The following is a 6,341-nucleotide window of genomic DNA, read 5'->3' as shown; positions in this document are numbered from 1 at the left end:
GTAATTTTTGCTTTTAAAAATTCATTTTCATTTTCATCACTTGCCACTACTAGTTTTAATGCATGCTCACTATTATCTAATTAACATGTAAGTTTTTCTAATTCCTTAAAATTCTTTTTCTAGTTCAATATGTGATGTTTTCAAGGAATTATGTGCATTAGATAGGTTAATATGCTTCTTATTTAATACATAAAACTCATTTAATAAAGTCATGTGATCGCTATCTAAAGTAGAGTGCTCAGTAAAGATATATTTTTCTTCTTTTCAATTTTTAGATTTTTTTTTTTAAACTTTTTTCTAGCTCACAAAAAATTTAATCCAACACAATCACAATGTTATGAATCCAAATTAAAATAAATGTAATGTTTAGGGAATTAAAAATGTAAAAAATAAAGTGCTAAAAGAAAAGGAACAATCATACTGTAAATTTTATAGTTGTTCATTCAAAACTTAACCCGCATCCACTCCTCAGAGTCGTCCTCTTTGGGTATTGAAATAATCCTTTATTAACTCTCCTTTAGCTACCACAGAAAGGTGTAGAATCCCTTGCAAAATAACATTTTATGCTTCTACGATATGGCATAGATGTCGAATCCCTTTCACCAATCTGGTGTGGTAGAGTAGATGAATCCCTTTCACCAACCCGATATGGCAAAGTACTTGAATATGTTGACTTCATGAACCTCTTCCCAGAATTTCCCACAAGCAAAGAAAAGGCTCTTAGAGGAAGAAAGTGAATATTCAAGGGGAAACCATGTGTAGAACCCCATTCACACACTCCCTTGATCTCATAAGCTCTTCTCTCTCAAAACCGCACCCCTCTCTCTTTCTATCTCTCTCCCAAGAATAAAGCTCTCTCTTTAAACCTTAAATTACTGAAAGATCTCTCATAAAAATTGGCAATGTTCCTCATAAACAAATTAAGACATGTTTAAATATAAGGCTTAAAAACCCTAATTTTTAATTCAATTATCTTTGTTTGTACAATACTACTTGAGGATCGTATAGTATAATTAGTACAAAATTCATGTTCATCTTATGCAATGAATGAAATCCAGTATGATTAATTCAATAATATTTAACTAATTGTACAATATGAATCATTGATCATACAGAACGATTAGAACATTTACTTAAGTTGTCCAAGATGAGCTCTGGGATGAAACAAAACATCAATATCGATCATCAATTACAATTATGATCGTATTATATAAATAGTTTAATTTAATCAAGGTTCATCCAGGATGATCCCTAAGATGATAAAAAATTATCTCTATATATTGTCTAGTATGAATTAAATAGTATTGTGTGATCGTATTCATTAATTAAACCTTAATTTGGTTCCTTAACTATAGGGATTAATTTAGGCATGATTTTAAATATCATATAAGATGAATGTGTTCATTCATTATAATTAGTTCAAAACCAAAATTTTAAAAATTACCTAAATTTAATTGGCAGTTAGGTGCTTAGAATTAAACTGGTCGTCCTATATGATTGAGTTCATACAATATGATTAGTGCAACTCTAATTTTTTAATTACCCATTTAAATTTATTTTCTTATCTATAGATCGAACTATGCAATCGAGATCATATAATACAAACAATAAAAAATTTGAACTTCTAAGTTTCACTCCCCCGTATGTGTGTGCATGGTTGCTAAGCTAGCATACACCTTTTACAAGATAATTGACTTTAAAAATATAAAAATACATTCTCTTATAAATATCAAATATATTCTACACAATCTTAAGTTAAAATACTTTATTGATGCATGATGTATGATTTACCTAAAATGTTAGTGAACAAAAGAGAAAAATATAATAATAATAATAATAATAATAATAATAATAATAATAATAATAATATGAGAAATAATTAAAATTTAATAATATTTATTATCAATGAAAGCATAAGCCCAGGATCCCAAATTGCAAAAAAATTTACATAAAAGTTTATTAAAAGAAGTGCAAAGGCTAATAGGTCTATAGTCATTTTAAGTTTAAAAGTTAGTCTTTTTAGGGATAGACATAATAGAAGCGCTAGTTAAATATTTAGGTGCAGGAAAACCTTTAGTCACCGCATAGCATAGATCCTTCTTAATAATATTTCAAAATTTTTTAAAGAAATTAGTAGTGAAACCATCTACGTCAGCCACAGAATATGTATTTACACTCATCAAAGAGTTGTGAATCTCAAGCTCATAAGGCAACTTCGTAATAATATAATTATCATTAGAAGAAAAAAAAAGGAATAACATGAGGATTAAAAATAGGCACAACCTACTTGCTAGAACCAAAATATTTCTTAAAAAGAGATATGCCAGAATCAGAGACTAATGATTGATCCTCAAATTTGTCACTAAACTCCAATTTGATCTTTTTTAATGAAAAACTTATTTCTTACCATTTGCCAAAACAAGGAAATAATTTGTTCCTCTCACCTTTCAAAATGTGGCTAGAAGTCGCTTTTTATCTCCAAAATTCTTCTTCCATATGTTGAAGATTGGGCAGGTTAGCTTTGGTAGATTAGACCTGATCCCAATCAACATCCCTAAAAGAAATGATAAAATTCTTTTCAAGCATAGAAACTTCTTATTCAGCCTTCTAAACGTTATAAAAATTATTGTCAAATTTAAATTTACTCCACCATCTTAAACTTTGTTTGATTGTCTTAAGTTTCAAGGCAAAATAGATCATATCATTAATTCCCTCATAATGAGAAAGAAGAGCAGCCCAATTCTCCTTAATTGTTATAGAAAAACCAAGAGCTTTCAAGCATATATTTTGGAAACAAAAGGTGTGAAACCAATATCATTAATTGGTGAAATGTTTAGAAGCAAAGGAGAACAATAATAAATAGTATAACTAAGGTGCTCAGGAACAGATAAGGGAAACATAGAGAGCAAATCATTATTAAATAAAATTCTATCTAGCTTTTTTCAAAATATATCATTAGACCAAGTAAAAGAAGAACAAGAAAAGAATATTGTAAAAACCACAATCCAACATTATATTATTGAAATCTTCATATAACATTTTGATTAGGAGGAGAATCTCCCACATTTTTAGAAAAATTAGAAACAATATTGAAGTACCCTCCAATAAACCAATGACCCTTATATGAATTTTCAAGGTCAGCAATCCATTTCCAAAGAGATAACCTACCAAGTTTAATATAACTAGCATAAACAATAAACTCAATAATAGAAACATTGAAAAAAATTAATATTGTAATAAATAATTTGATTAAAATCATAATAAATAGAAAGATTAATATCCCTTTTCCAACACACCCAAATTTTATTAGAATAATTAGCGAAGGAAAAAATCAAACCTTATCTGTCTAGTTTGATGGCTCAAGGATATTGGTTATATCGACTTTTTATGTAATATATATATATATATATATATATATATATATATATAATCTTGATCGGGCACGAATCTCTAGGCGAAAATCAAGCTGGAAACTTTAAAAATTAAATTCAGGATCACCTAAACTCCGATTTTAGCAAACTTATAGTAAAACGGAGCGTCTCAGAAATACGAACCCAACGACACCAAATTCGACTCAACTCGATCCCAAATGATTCCAAATCAAGGACCCGAAGCACTGTTGGAAAGTTCATACCACAATTTGTGCTACCAAATGGTTTCCGAACTTGACGAGCTTATAGTCGAATCAAGCGGCTCGATAAGACAAATACAATGAGCCCATGATTACCAAATTTTGAAGTCATCAAGACCCTCAAATGTCTAGTAAACAGTCCACAATCAAAGGATTCAATATCGGCCGTTCATCCGAACCACTCCATATTTGCCCCTGATCTCTCATCTATTTTTAGGCTATGCCACTCCATAAAATCTATAAATAGAACCTTCATTTCTCTTGAGAGGGGACCCAAGCAAGAATAAGAGAAGAGGGAATAACTCCTCGACCACCACAAGAATTTTTCCAGACTTCCTCCGGACGCCGAAATTCCTCCCAACTTTTCGGTGACGCCAAAACTTGTTAGCTTAAAAAAATGGCACGAATGCATGAATCCTGCTTTGCAGTAATAGGATTCCATCTCCCTTAAGTCAGATTAAAATTAATCAAATTTTCCCTGAGGGTAGTGTCAGGGTTTTAATGATCTGGGGTCCTTACTTCCTATGAGCACAAGCACTCATAGTTAATTACCCCTCTTAACACATAAGAGAGACCTCTCGATTAAGGATTAAATAATTTTTTTAGATAATTTTAGTCTAAAAAGTGGGGAAGTGGAGGCAAACCCAATCAAGATCCCATGGTTCCGTCATCCCGGGTATAACGTAGTTCCAATCTACCAACACTGACAATCATTAACCGTAGTGTCCAGGGAATCTGATTAGCAGCCATGGGTTACCTCCTCTTAGGGATCCCGAGTAGACTGAAGTGGTTAGGTGTGATTTTTATTTTGATTAGGTATTTTGGGGTTTACATCTATTAGAATACCTAGAGATTTATTTAGTTTGGGATTTATGACTTTATTTAGAAGTAACCCAGGAATTTGGTTTGGTGCTGGTCTTATGGCTTCTTTAAAAAGTAGCCCAGGTATTTAAATTTAGGTTTGGGACTTAAGACTTTCGTAGAAAGTAGCCAGAGAATTTAAATTTGAAATGGGGCTTATTATTCTATTTATGAGTTTCCCAAGGATGGGTCTTACAACTTAACTCTACAGTAAGGCTGCATGAAAATTCAATTATTTGGGTAAGTCTTATGACTTTCCTTAAGAAGTAGCATGAAAAGCGGGTCTTTTAACATAATCCTTTTTTGTAGACTAAGATGCCCATTAGTTTGAATTAGATTATTTGGGGTTTAAGATCATTATTATTTATTTAATAATTTTTCTAAAATGTGAGACATACGACTTCACTTAGAAGTAGCTCGGATATTTAGATTTTGGTTGGGACTTATAAATTTTGTAGAAAATAGCCCGAATTAGTGGGACTTACAACCTCTACTAAAGTTAGCCCAAATATTTGAGTTGGGTAGGTCTTATTATTTTCTTAGAAGTTGCCTAATGATGGGTCTTATGACCTAGCACTTTAAACAAAGTGGCCCAAGTTGTGGGTCTTACAACCAAGTCCTATAAACTAGGATGCCCAAGTGAGAGGTATAGGGTTATATTATCACCTAAATATTTCCCTTAGAGATCGGACTTACGACTTCTGTTAGAAGTAGCCGCTGTTTTAATTAGGGGTTAGCATTAGGTTAATTTTTTTATCTAAAACTTTCCCCTAAGGTCGGCCTTATGACATTCCTATGAAAGTTGATGTGTAGTGGATCTTACAACCAAATTCTTATAAATAAGGCTGCCATGTGTACCTAAATTTTAAGGACGAGTCAGCCTCTTGTATCTTAAACAAACACTAGTGAAATTAATTCAACTGGGCGTGGCCCTGTGTTTTTCCCCTTTCCAGGGTTTTCTACATAAAAATCCTGGTGTTCTTTCTCTCCTTTTTATGTGCTAAATATAAGTACAACGTTGAGACGGAATTTTCTAACTTTATACACTACAGAAAAACCCGTTATTACAGGCAAACAAAATCCGCCGGAACACATAGATAATCCGACGGAACCTTAGGTTTCCTGCGCACATTTCGGCGGAAATTCATACGCCGGTTTTGGTCGCGTCGATAAATTTTTCCCGACTAATATAATACGTCACAAAACGTTCCGGCGCACGTACTGACGGATTACCGGCGTAAAACATCGGGTTGGCGCCGACGACTTGCAACAGATAAATTCCGACGCATATGCGACGGTAAGTTTCTGTCGGATTGTCCGTCGGTAAGTACCGGCGGAAAAAATGCCGCAAGTTCACCGTAGAAAACCCACGGCTTTGTTTGCGGCGCAAAATCGGCGCCGGAAATAAGCAGCGGTTTTGGCGCCGGAAGATGTGCCGGTAGTTGCTGACGGAAGGAAGATGTCGATACACACGATACAATTTGTTGTATCGTTCTTTCCGGCGGATTTCCGGCGTAAAATCCGCCGGAAACCTGTAGCATTGACAAAAAAAAATTTCCTTCCCAGCCAACAATCAAATTTCCACACCTGCAAACCTATACAAAAATCAATTCTATAACATTTCAATTGTAACATTACAATAGATCAATAATTTTACCACAGTTTCATAACAGTTTATAACATTAAAAGAAACAGTTCAGTACTAACAATCAACTAAAAACATCACATTAAAAGAAACTGTTCAATAAAACATGTTCACAGAAATAAACAAGTTCATATAAACTAAATTAAACTACTCTGACTCCGTGGACTCCTCCTCAAGTGGAGCTACGTCTTTTCCACTCAGCTG

Source organism: Dendrobium catenatum, unplaced genomic scaffold, assembly GCF_001605985.2.
Source record: "Dendrobium catenatum unplaced genomic scaffold, ASM160598v2 fragScaff_scaffold_1061, whole genome shotgun sequence".
Taxonomy (NCBI): domain Eukaryota; kingdom Viridiplantae; phylum Streptophyta; class Magnoliopsida; order Asparagales; family Orchidaceae; genus Dendrobium; species Dendrobium catenatum.
The sequence above is the reverse complement of the archived record's forward strand: the minus strand, read 5'-3'. Positions refer to the sequence as shown.